General features: G+C 38.8%; 1 protein-coding gene and 1 long non-coding RNA gene across 2 annotated transcripts in view; both read left to right on the top strand.

Moving 5' to 3' along the window:
* The window catches only part of LOC110461479 (UPF0696 protein C11orf68 homolog), a 27701-nt gene that overhangs the window by 11583 nt on the left and 1876 nt on the right, over positions 1–14242 (top strand). The gene's annotated exons all lie outside the window — the stretch shown is intronic.
* LOC110461480 lies at positions 11821–14011 on the top strand. Its single transcript, XR_002464134.1, has 3 exons — positions 11821–11877; positions 13361–13648; positions 13934–14011. It is a non-coding gene; the product is annotated as an uncharacterized LOC110461480 (long non-coding RNA).

The following is a 14242-nucleotide window of genomic DNA, read 5'->3' as shown; positions in this document are numbered from 1 at the left end:
CATAAACATAACAGTATGTATATCAGTGATCAAACCTAGGACATAAACATAACAGTAAGTACATCAGTGATCAAACCTAGGGCATAAACATAACAGTAAGTACGTCAATGATCAAACCTAGGGCATAAACATAACAGTATGTAAATCAGTGATCAAACCTAGGACATACACATAACAGTAAGTACATCAGTGATCAAACCTAGGGCATAAACATAACAGTATGTACATCAGTGATCAAACCTAGGACATAAACATAACAGTATGTAAATAAGTGATCAAACCTAGGACAGTAAGATAACAGTATGTATATCAGTGATCAAACCTAGGGCATAAACATAGCGTTATGTACATCAGTGATAAAACTTAGGACATAAACATAACAGTATGTATATCATTGGTCAAACCTAGGACATAAACATAACAGTAAGTACGTCAATGATCAAACCTAGGGCATAAACATAACAGTAAGTACATCAGTGATCAAACCTAGGGCATAAACATAACAGTATGTACAACAGTGATACATCCTAGGACATAAACATAACAGTATGTATATCAGTGATCAAACCTAGGACATAAACATAACAGTATGTATATCGTTGGTCACACTTAGGACATAAACATAATAGAAAGTACATCTGTGATCAAACCTAGGACGTAAACATAACAGTAAGTACGTCAATGATCAATCCTAGGGCATAAACATAACAGTATGTAAATCAGTGATAAAACCTAGGACAGTAAGATAACAGTATGTATATCAATGATCAAACCTAGAGCATAAACATAACAGTATGTATATCAGCGATCAAACCTAGGGCATAAGCATAACAGTATGTAAATAAGTGATCAAACCTAGGATATAAACATAACAGTAAGTACGTCAATGATCAAACCTAGGGCATAAACATAGCATTATGTACATCAGTGATAAAACTTAGGACATAAACATAACAGTATGTATATCGTTGGTCAAACTTAGGACATAAACATAATAGAAAGTACATCAGTGATCAAACCTAGGACATAAACATAACAGTAAGTACATCAGTGATAAAACCTAGGACATAATCATAATAGTATGTATATGAGTGATCAAACCTAGGGAATAAACATAATAGCATGTATATCAGTGAGATAGCTGGACAATGTTGATTACCAGATACAGGGTATGGATATCTGTGTAACCAGCAGAGAATGATTAGCCTGTTATACCTACCTTGGATGATGGCCTGTATAATGGATGTCTGTATAAGCAGCGGAGAATGATTAGCCTGTTATATCTACCTTGGATGATGGCCTGTATATCGGGATGTCTGTGTAAGCAGCAGAGAATGATTAGCCTGTTATACCTACCTTGGATGATGGCCTGTATATCGGGATGTCTGTATAAGCAACAGAGAATGATTAGCCTGTTATACCTACCTTAGATGATGGCCTGAATATCGGGATGTCTGTGTAAGCAGCATAGAATGATTAGCCTGTTATACCTACCTTGGATGATGGCCTGTATAATGGATGTCTGTGTAAGCAGCATAGAATGATTAGCCTGTTATACCTACCTTGGATGATGGCCTGTATAATGGATGTCTGTGTAAGCAGCAGAGAATGATTAGCCTGTTATACCTACCTTGGATGATGGCCTGTATAATGGATGTCTGTGTAAGCAGCAGAGAATGATTAGCCTGTTATACCTACCTTGGATGATGGCCTGTATAATGGATGTCTGTGTAAGCAGCAGAGAATGATTAGCCTGTTATACCTACCTTGGATGATGGCCTGTATAATGGATGTCTGTGTAAGCAGCAGAGAATGATTAGCCTGTTATACCTACCTTGGATGATGGCCTGTATAATGGATGTCTGTGTAAGCAGCAGAGAATGATTAGCCTGTTATACCTACCTTGGATGATGGCCTGTATAATGGATGTCTGTGTAAGCAGCAGAGAATGATTAGCCTGTTATACCTACCTTGGATGATGGCCTGTATATTGGAATGTCTGTATAAGCAACAGAGAATGATTAGCCTGTTATACCTACCTTAGATGATGGCCTGAATATCGGGATGTCTGTGTAAGCAGCATAGAATGATTAGCCTGTTATACCTACCTTGGATGATGGCCTGTATAATGGATGTCTGTGTAAGCAGCAAAGAATGATTAGCCTGTTATACCTACCTTGGATGATGGCCTGTATAATGGATGTCTGTGTTAGCAACAGAGAATGATTAGCCTGTTATACCTACCTTGGATGATGGCCTGTATATCGGAATGTCTGTGTAAGCAACAGAGAATGATTAGCCTGTTATACCTACCTTGGATGATGGCCAGCAGGATGACAATGAAAAAGAAGAAGAAAGTAATATCGAACAGGATCCTGTACACTTCATAGTTATCTCCATCAGCTGGCTAAATCTTGTCACCTTTAATGGAGAAGTACAAGAAATTAACACAAGTTTTATACTATACTTGTGATTTTTATGTTGCACTTGGATATGGAATTGTGCGTTGAATAACATTTATAAAGTTTTTATTTCCGAGTCTGATCACTACCACCAGCCACAGGTCATTAAGGTGATGTCTGCTACATTATACTACCACCAGTCACAGGTCATTAAGGTGATGTCTGCTTTCTTACACTACCACCAGCCACAGGTCATTAAGGTGATGTCTGCTATCTTACACTACCACCAGCCACCGGTCATTAAGGTGATGTCTGCTACCTTATACTACCACCAGCCACAGGTCATTAAGGTGATGTCTGCCACCGTACACTACCACCAGCTACAGGTCATTAAGGTGATGTCTGCTACCTTATTCCCCCACCAGCCACAGGTTATTAAGGTGATGTCTGCTACCTTAAACTACCACCAGCCACAGGTCATTAAGGTGATGTCTGCTACCTTATTCCCCCACCAGCCACAGGTTATTAAGGTGATGTCTGCTACCTTACACTACCACCAGCCACAGGTCATTAAGGTGATGTCTGCTACCTTATACTACCACCAGCCACAGGTCATTAAAGTGATGTCTGCCACCTTACACTACCACCAGCTACAGGTCATTAAGGTGATGTCTGCTCTCTTATACTTCTACCATTTATAGAAACTACATGGACATTGTATTTTCCCTTATCATATTCGGTATCACACATTTTAATTAATCACAGCATGTTTCTAGTGGATAAAGCTTGAATTTTACATCTTGCTTAAAACATTTTGAATTAGTATCCAAAGACTTGTTAGCTTAAGTTTCAAAAGCTTTAACAAGAGGCCCGTGAGCCTTACCGGTCACCCGAGTTCTGATATATTTATACAGAGAGTCAATTGATTTTTTTTTCTGAACATGAACAGATATATTATTCAAAGTGACAAAAAAACAACAACAATAAAACCACCTTATTCAATATCTAGCATACATATTTAAGACTGAAAAGTATTTGAAACCAGCACCTCAGATTCTAAACAAGGAAAATGAAGAAATTTTAGCACACTGACTCCTTTGGGCCCCGCCCTACAGCCCTTGTTTTTTTTGTCACTTTGAATAATATCAACATGTAATATTCAAAGTATCATTTGCCATTATAAACCATAATAAACTTTGCCCCCATCCCGCCCCCCGCCCCCCCTCCTTCCCCAGGGGAAAAAAACGTGAGACCCTAGGGTCATACAATTCACAATATTAGTAGAGTACCTTAAACCCTTCCATCTATGATGAGTATTTGATTCTACCATTTCTGGTCTTGAGATAAAGATTTTGAAATTTCAGTCAATTCGACCCTTTTTGGCCCCACCCATCAGCCCCTGGGGGTCAGTCATGGCTGATATGTGCATACCATCAAACTGCTATCCAATACTGATAATGCTAACCCAAATTGAATTACTTCCAATGGAAATTAAACAAATGTTTGTCCAAAATGTGATTTCCCTATATAAACTATAGTAAAGTTTACCACCTCCCCAGGGGGAAACGTGAAACCCTAGGTTCACAATTTTGGTTAAGCACTTTAAGACCCTTCCATCTATGAAGAGTATTTGATTCTACCATATCTGGGTCTTGAGATAAAGATTTTGAAATTTCAGTCAATTCGACCCTTTTTGGCCCCACCCATCAGCCTCTGGGTGTCAGTCATTGCTGATATGTGCATACCATCAAACTGCTATCCAATACTGATAATGCTAACCCAAATTGAATTACTTCCAATGGAAATTAAACAAATGTTTGTCCAAAATGGGATTTCCCTACAAAAACTACAATAAAGTTTACCCCCTCCCCAGAGGGAAATGTGAGACCCCAGGGTCAAGAAATTCACAATTTTCGTCAAGAACCTTAAAGGGACATCACGTGAAAAGGCGTTTTTTTTTAATTGTATGCACTTCCACTTATGTTACCACGCTATCCCCATATTCATAGTCCGTTCCAAATGTCCAGTTTGGCCACTTGAATTGTTCGGGAAAGCCCTGCTAAAAATAGCGCCGATAACGTCACCTGACTAGGCAGTAAACACAAGTCGTGCGAGCGAGATGAAACGGTTTCCAAAGAGGCCCCCAGAGAATTTAGTACCGGAATGTGGCCGGTACAGATGGTACGTGTCTAAACACCTTCCCTACACCACAAACCTTTCTGATTTTTTTTTATATGTTGCCGGGGCAGAGGAGGCCGGGTATTCATATTAGACTTTACAATTCCTTAAGGATGTCTGAAATAAAAAATATGTACAGCAAAATTGAAGTAGGTAGATCTACTCGGATAGGGAAACAAAATAATTAATATACATATTTGTTCCCGTTAACGCGAGTTTAGTTTTTGCCATATGTGTGGCCTATGTATGGTTACAAACACTTTCATTTGCCTCTGAGTTATGAATTATGTGAAACTAGTCTTGTTGGGTTTACGTGTTGTATTTATGTGCCAAACGAATGCACCTAACAGCAAGAGTTGTCGCTCGTGTGAACTTTCAACGGCGCCATGTTTTAATTATAAGTTGACAGAAATATTGTGGCAATTCGTCATTGGGATTTAAACGCGATTTAAAGTAGATTGCAAGTGTTACATGCGTCATCTATGAAGTAAGTACTGAATATAGTATTTTAAAGAATCGTTGTTCGGTCACCATTGTATATCCTCGGGTTACCGGTTTCCGCCCCCTTTAGAAGCAACACGCGATTTCGTACTCATATCGGCAGAAATTACGGATGACTGTCATAAACATGTATACAATCTACTAATGGAAACAAAAAACTAGCAACATAAAACTGTATTTTAGATATATACCTTACACGTTGCTAGCTAGGCTATGTGAGCACAGGGGCTTGTAAGTTTCAAACTTGCTTTATGAAATCAGGAAGGTACTAACGTTAGAACTGTAAGTAGATTTTAATCTGAATTTGTCCAAATGTTTATGAAATTGTCAAGTCTATAGTGGAAGGGACCTTAAACCAAATGTTACAACCCCAAAAGAAGTAATAAATTGTTAAAGAACAATGTGCGGTTATTACCAGTTGGCCAAACGATGAATTCTTTCATCAAAGCCATGATAGCGTCGACCACACGGGATTTCGTCCTAGCGACGCTGCGTACTGTTATATTAAACCGATCGGCTATTTCCTGATGTGAGTCCTTGTTTGCCAGGTATCCAACTGTCACCAAAACCTGTTTCTCTACCTGAATAGGTTCGCGACCTTGCTCATGATATGTAGAAACTTTATCAGTAGCATAAATCAGATTTGTTAATAAATTAAACGACCTCCGTGTCATTCTAAAATGAGAACGGAACTCCCATCATAATTTGCAACAACATTTTCAACATACAGCGGAACGCGAACTCGGTCTCGCGTCATACAAAACACAGCAGCTGTGATTTCTTACTTATCTTCGTCCTCATCATCAAGAAATGATAAAAAAAATAAGACGCTGTAGCAATCGTGCTGATATCCGCCATGTTGGATTTAGCGTGCGGAGAACGTGATTGGAACGTGCTGTACCATTTAGCGGACCCGTTCCAAGTTGGCACAACGGGAACGTTCCGCTAAATGGAACACGCTATTCCTACTTTTCGTATTGCAGAGTTATCTTACCTTAGTCCTAACTTAGTAGTCGTATTCCGTCTTTGCGTATTGCAGAGTTATCTGCTCTTGTGAGCAGGTATTGATTGTTACGTCATTGGTTTGTGAGAGTCACGTAATCAATTTTTGAGAAAACGACGTAACTTTCTCACACAAACCAAAGACGTAACAATCAATATCTGCTCACAAGAGAAGACAACTCTGCAATACGCAATAGGTGTGTATTTTGAGTGTGACGTCATTTTGACGGAATTCACTCCCCTTGTTTCTGATTTTTTACCTTCTGATTTCAGGTATTCTCTCACTCGGCGACGCTGTTTCGTTTTTTTTCTTCTCTCTTTTCTTTTCTTTTCTCCTCTTTTTAATCATGTATTTTCATTTTCCTCGATAATCTTATGCATAAAACATATTTACAAACAATAAATAGTTACAACATGCGTTATTTACAATATAAAATTCACGGCATATTTATTGTGTTTTCGAGTGTGGTATTAAATTGAAATGAACTTTTTTTTTCGTGTAGGAAGTGAGTGTGTCGGTGCTGTAGCAGGTGGTGTTACGTCCTTGTTTGAACTAAAAATAATAGTTAACACGTAGACAATTCACATTGATACAATAGCTGACGGTATAATAAAAGAGTGAATTAAGTTATTCTATTTGGACGATTAATATTCTTACAGGGTAGCGTGTAATACTGAATACTGGCCGCTTGCACGTCGTTGTCTATGCATTCTTTGGCGATGTTGTTTCCTTATGCGCTCCTTGTCTTTTGATATGTTTTGTCGTTCCTTCCTGTACGTGTCTGCTTGCCGTTGTATTAATTGCTGTTGGCGGAGGAAGTAGGATATACTGTAGAAACGTGTGTCGTCTAAGCTTGTCAGAATCGTACGGGAAGCTTTAGATGACGTAACGTTCGTCGAACGTGACGTCACTAGCATCGATCGATATCCGCTCTTAATTCAGGCTTCTATGTAAAATCAAAAGAATATTGGAAGACGGAGGGGTCAATTTCAGTTTTAAGGGGTCAATGACCCCTCCAGGATTATCCATGGGAAGCATAAACGAAAATAGCTATTTTTTCCACGAAAACGAAAGTTTAGATATTTCTATAAGCATATTGCATGTATAAGTATTCATCTATTTTGTAAGACATCTATCATGTCTTGTAAAGGGTTGTTGCAAGGATTCCATACCGTAAATGCACTGGTCATAGCCGAAGATAGCTCCTTGCAAGCTGTTAGACAACCCTGTCAATTGCCGGTAAAAACTTGTAGCTGAAGTTACTTAACAATTTCTAGCTATTCTTCTTCTTCTTCCATTTACTGCGGCAGATCTCATATATATGAGTGCATATGTCAGTCCTACCATCTATGTCCATATGTCAGTCCTTCCATCCATGTCCATATGTCAGTCCTTCCATCCATGTCCATATGTCAGTCCTTCCATCCATGTCCATATGTCAGTCCTTCCATCCATGTCCATATGTCAGTCCTTCCATCCATGTCCATATGTCAGTCCTTCCATCCATGTCCATATGTCAGTCCTTCCATCCATGTCCATATGTCAGTCCTTCCATCCATGTCCATATGTCAGTCCTTCCATCCATGTCCATATGTCAGTCCTTCCATCCATGTCCATATGTCAGTCCTTCCATCCATGTCCATATGTCAGTCCTTCCATCCATGTCCATATGTCAGTCCTTCCATCCATGTCCATATGTCAGTCCTTCCATCCATGTCCATATGTCAGTCCTTCCATCTATGTCCATATGTCAGTCCTTTCATCTATGTCCATATGTCAGTCCTTCCATCCATGTCCATATGTCAGTCCTTCCATCTATGTCCATATGTCAGTCCTTCCATCTATGTCCATATGTCAGTCCTTCCATTTATGTCCATATGTCAGTCCTTCCATCCATGTCCATATGTCAGTCCTTCCATCCATGTCCATATGTCAGTCCATCCATCTATGTCCATATGTCAGTCCTTTCATCTATGTCCATGTGTCAGTCCGTCCATCTGTCCATATGGCAGTCCTTTCATCTATGTCCATGTCAGTCCCTCCATCTATGTCCATATGGCAGTCCTTTCATCTATGTCCATATGTCAGTCCTTCCATCTATGTCCATATGTCAGTCCTTCCATCCATGTCCATATGTCAGTCCTACCATCTATGTCCATATGTCAGTCTTTCCATCCATGTCCATATGTCAGTCCTTCCATCCATGTACATATTTCAGTCCTTCCATCCATGTCCATATGTCAGTCTTTCCATCTATGTCCATATGGCAGTCTTTCCATTTATGTCCATATGTCAGTCTTTCCATCTATGTCCTTATGTCAGTCCTTTCATCTATGTCCATATGTCAGTCCTTCCACCCATGTACATATTTCAGTCCTTCCATCCATGTCAATATGTCAGTCTTTCCATCTATGTCCTTATGTCAGTCCTTTCATCTATGTCCATATGCCACTCCTTCCATCCACGTCCATATGTCAGTCCTTCCATCCATATCCATATGTCAGTCCTTCCATCCATGTCCATCTGTCAGTCCTTCCATCCATGTACATATGTCAGTCCTTCCATCCATGTACATATTTCAGTCCTTCCATCCATGTCAATATGTCAGTCCTTCCATCTATGTCTATATGTCAGTCCTTCCATCCATGTCCATATGTAAGTCCTACCATCTATGTCCATATGTCAGTCCTCCCATCCATGTACATATTTCAGTCCTTCCATCCATGGCCATATGTCAGTCTTTCCATCTATGTCCTTATGTCAGTCCTTTCATCTATGTCCATGTGTCAGTCCCTCCATATGTCCATATGGCAGTCCTTTCATCTATGTCCATGTCAGTCCCTCCATCTGTCCATATGCCAGTCCTTCCATCCATGTCCATATGGCAGTCCTTCCATCTATGTCCGTGTCAGTCCCTCCATCTATGTCCATATGCCAGTCCTTCCATCTATGTCCATGTCAGTCCCTCCATCTGTCCATATGGCAGTCCTTCCATCCATGTCCATATGTAAGTCCTACCATCTATGTCCATATGTCAGTCGTTCCATCCATGTCCATATGTCAGTCCATCCATCTATGTCCATATGGCAGTCCTTTCATCTATGTCCATATGTCAGGCCTACCATCTATGTCCATATGGTAGTCTTTCCAATTATGTCAATATGTCAGTCCTTCCATCTATGTCCATGTCAGTCCCTCCATCTATGTCCATATGGCAGTCTTACCACCTATGTCCATATGTCAGTCCTTCCATCCATGTCCATATGGCAGTCCTTCCATTCATGTCCATATGTCAGTCCCTCCATCTATGTCCATGTCAGTCCTTCCATCTATGTCCATATGTCAGTCCTCCCATCCATGTCAGTCCCTCCATCTATGTCCATATGCCAGTCCTTCCATCCATGTCCATGTCAGCCCTTTCATCCAAGTACTATAATTCTATAATACGTGACTCTTCCGTCGCGAAACATGTAAAATACTATACTTAATTAATCTAGTTCATTGCTAACAGCTGATAACATGGTGTTCCAATGTGGGTTTGCACGGACTGTCTTACGAAAACGTCAATTCCTGTAACATTTAATCAAGTAGCTTAACATGTTAGTCCATTGTTAAAACTTCTTTAACACACTGGTTAGTTGGTAGTATTCCCAGAATGTCATGCATATTCCATGTTTGATAGGTATGACATTGTCGCTGGTGTGACTTCCGTAAAATTTTCTGATGTCTACACATACGTAGGGTCTGCTTACCGAAACATAGATATTGTCACCAAGGTGACTAAACATATATTAAGGGTGTATTGACAGACGATGCTAGTACCTGTGATCATGCAAGGATTGAACATAGTAATATTGCTTTGAGTTTTATATTCTATGGACGAGGTATTTGCTGTTTCCTATAAGGATTTATATTCGACATGATTTGAAAGTAGGTCCAAGCATAAATATATAAAAAAAAATCCCTTCAAGTCGGAGGTGGTAGAAGGCCTATATTTTGACCTGGTGAGGACAAAGCATCCTCGATACTCTAGGGGTTACGTTCTCTTATACGCTCTCTGTACCCCTGGAATATGTCAAAGCAAAATTGAAGGCACGCGGCTAGCAATTTGATAGGTCTCCGGAAGAAAACAAATCTGACCAATCGATACCTGGGCATTTGAAGATTACAAATTTCAAGTTTATTGGCTTCCTCAGATACATTACAATGTACAAAATGGAGTACAGAGATGTGACACCCAACTACAAAGCCAGTCAATTTTACCGTTACGCGACTGAGCAATTCTTTTAATGTGCTTTGATGTACATTTTCACGTAACACTGAGTGAGGTCTACATCTTTAGCTGAAGTGCTTGTAACGCGTTTATATATAACTAGTACTAAAAAGAGTTTGGTATTTTCCAACTAAAACATTTGTTTTCTTTTTCTTTTAAATCAATGCTAACAATTAGTCACATCAAACTTTGGGAATAACTTATGAAATTTATTGATGTACACAGCATCGTGTGTTTTATATCGTTGCTCAAATCTGATTGGTCGATGCATTTAGTTGCTCAAATCTGATTGGTCGAAATATGATTGGTCGTTGCATTTAGCTGCTCAAATTTGATCGGTCAAACTCCGATTGGTCTTTCAACAGCCTTTCTAATTCGGCTGCCATGTTACTATTAACGGCGTTTTTGTAAGGTCGACGAAGCATTGGTGAGAAAGCCCTGGAGAGAATACCTGAAATCAGAAGAGACCTATCGAATCGCTAGCCGCAGACCCTACGTATGTGTAGACATCAGAAAATTTTACGGAAGTCACACCAGCGACAATGTCATACCTATCAAACATGGAATATGCATGACATTCTGGGAATACTACCAACTATCCAGTGTGTTGAAGAAGTTTTAACAATGGACTAACATGTTGATCTACTTGATTAAATGTTACAGGAATTGGCGTTTTCGTAAGACAGTCCGTGCAAACCCACATTGGAACACCATGTTATCAACTGTTAGCAATGAACTAGATTAATTAAGTATAGTATTTTACATGTTTCGCGACGAAAGAGTCACGTATTATAATAAATTATAGAATTAAAGTACTGCTATTATTTAGCAAAGACTTGAGTAACAGATTGAAAGACCCAATGTACATCAACAAATTTCATAAATTATTTCCTACGTTTGAATTGACTGATTGCTAACGTTAATTTCAAAATAAAACACTTATAGTTAGTAAATACCAAAAGCTTTTGTTTCAGGTTAATCTATAAAGGTGTTTATACACTACACTGAGCAACGACACATCCCGTATCAGCTAAAGATGTAGACATTGCTCAGTGATACCTGAAAATCGGGTTTCCATTGGACAAGTGTGGACAAACATGGACAAATAGTGTACAAGTAGTGTACAAATAGTGTACAAGTAGTGGACAAATAGTGGACAAATATAGACAAATATGGACAAATAGTCGACAAAGGTTGACAAAAGTGGACAAATATTACTTAATATCATGTTTTAATTCTATCTAAGTATTCAAAACATGTCTATTTTTACGTTAAAATATCGATAAATTAATCATTTAATTCATTTCATAAGATAAAATACTTAACTTGTAAGGAAAAATAACACTTTTTAATATTTTTTTCTATGTAATGTTTTAATAGTATGAAAAAAATAAACCAAAATCATTTACGGTAGAAGGGAAGTAACTCTTATACTCGGTTATGACGTCACACTAACGGTAAGTTGACACGAAACCAGGCTTTGAAGGACGGTTCAGTCTACGATTAGCAACGATTATCAGGTATTTTCTTTACTTTAAAACGTATTTCATGACAATTCTAACTATTTCTTGAATCGTAACTGTTTTAAGGCTATAACGTCACGCTACCACAATTGGTACACTACCCAAATTGGTACACGGTCAGAAAATTGTTCAAATAGTACTTTAAAATTAAATTTGGGCATTTTCCTTTGACAGTATATCAAAATAGATATTTATCAGCATTTCTGCCGAATAGTTTTGTTTTCAGGAACATTTAAAAAGTACACGATNTTTGGAGGATTTTCAAGGGGTTAAATATAAGCATGTTTAAATGTTGATTTCTGGTCCTTATATTCGGATAATATAAAAGTGAATATATACAATTATAGTTCAGTGTGGTATCTATAAAAGCAATATATTTTGTTGTAATCGGCACATCAACTTGTAGAAATATAAACAATTTCCATAGCCTGTGATATGGTGTACCAATTTGGGTACTATTTACGGCCGAAAAACGGACGAAATCTCACTCCGAGTTTAGCGTTCTATTTTCAAAAATAAATTACTTAGATATAAATCTTTTCCTGAAAATGAACCACCATAGGTAGTCTTTGTCAAGAATCAAGAAACATTCCAGATACAAGATCTGAATTTTTAAAGATCACTAAAAAACTGTCAAAATTGTACCAATTGTGGTAGCGTGACGTTAGAATAGCTTAAAATATAATTGCGGCAACTGCACTCATATATATATGAGATCTGCCGCAGTAAATGGAAGAAGAAGAAAAATAGCTAGAAATTGTTAAGTGACTTCAGCTACAAGTTTTTACCGGTAATTGACAGGGTTGTCTAAAAGCTTGCAAGGAGCTATCTTCGGCTATGACCAGTGCATTTACAGTATGGAATCCTTAAAACAACCCTTTACAAGAANCTGGTGTCCCGAGACCAGGTCTATTTCCCGAGGCGAAGCCGAGGGAAATAGGCATGGTCAAGGGACACCAGAAACTTGCTATATATGCCTCAACCCCATACTTTAACCGTTTTATTATACCGATACACACTGGAGAGATAGTTTTAACTAGAAAATATTTGTAAACCATAAGCTGTATAGCTTCACGTCCCAAATACCCTTTTGATGGCAATGGAGCCAAATGCTTACGAGTTCGGCAGCAAGCTCCGCCGACCTCGCGCGTCACTGCCGAGTTCGGTTACAAGCTCCGCCCACCTCTCGCCTGATTGGCTCGGCGGAAACACCCGAGTGTAGGTGTGTTTTAGTTCACAGACTAACACACAGGACTAAAACACACTCAGGCAAAAGTGGGGATATATTCGATTTAACCAATTACTTTTATATAAAGTAAATAAGGTAGAGGTGTAATAAAAATATCTAAACTTTCGTTTTCGTGGAAAAAAAATAGCTATTTTCGTTTATGCTTCCAAGGGATAATCCTGGAGGGGTCATTGATCCCTTAAAACTGAAATTGACCCGTCCGTCTTCCAATATTCTTTTTATTTTACATAGAAGCCTGAGTTAAGAGCGGATATCGATCGATGCTAGTGACGTCACGTTCGACGACCGTTTCGTCATCTAATGCTTCCCGTACGATTCTGACAAGCTCAGACGACACACTTTTCTACAGTATATCCGACTTCCTCCACCAACAGCAATTAATACAACGGCAAGTAGACATGTACAGGAAGGACGACAAAACATATCAAACGACAAGGAGCGCATAAGGAAACAACATCGCCAAAGAATGCATAGACAACGACGTGCAAGCGGCCAGTATTCAGTATTACACGCTACCCTGTAAGAATATTAATCGTCCAAATAGAATAACTTAATTCACTCTTTTATTATACCGTCAGCTAAGGTATCATTGTGAATTGTCTACGTGTTAACTATTATTTTTAGTTCAAACAAGGACGCAACACCACCTGCTACAGCACCGACAAACTCACTTCCTACAAGAAAAAAAAGTTCACCTCAATTTAATACCACACTCGAAAACACTATAAATATGCAGTGAATTTTATATTGTAAATAACGCATGTTGTAACTATTTATTGTTTGTAAATATGTTTTATGCATAAGATTATCGAGGAAAATGAAAAGAGAGAAGAAAAAAAACGAAACAGCGTCGCCGAGAGAGAGAATACCTGAAATCAGAAGGTAAAAAGTCAGAAACAAGGGGAGTTAATTCCGTCAAAATGACGTCACACTCAAAATAAACACCTATTGGAAACAGGGGGAGATAATTCAGTCGGTTTACACTAAAATTGATGACGTCACACGCTAAAAACCCCACATGATGAATACATGTAGATCTAGGGCCGTAGGATAAGGGGGTTGCTAAGGCGCCATCTTGGATCCAAGATGGCGGATTCCCTAAGCAACCCCCCC

This window comes from Mizuhopecten yessoensis, unplaced genomic scaffold (assembly GCF_002113885.1).
Source record: "Mizuhopecten yessoensis strain PY_sf001 unplaced genomic scaffold, ASM211388v2 scaffold10621, whole genome shotgun sequence".
NCBI classification, from domain to species: Eukaryota; Metazoa; Mollusca; class Bivalvia; order Pectinida; family Pectinidae; genus Mizuhopecten; species Mizuhopecten yessoensis.
The sequence above is the reverse complement of the archived record's forward strand: the minus strand, read 5'-3'. Positions and strand labels throughout refer to the sequence as shown.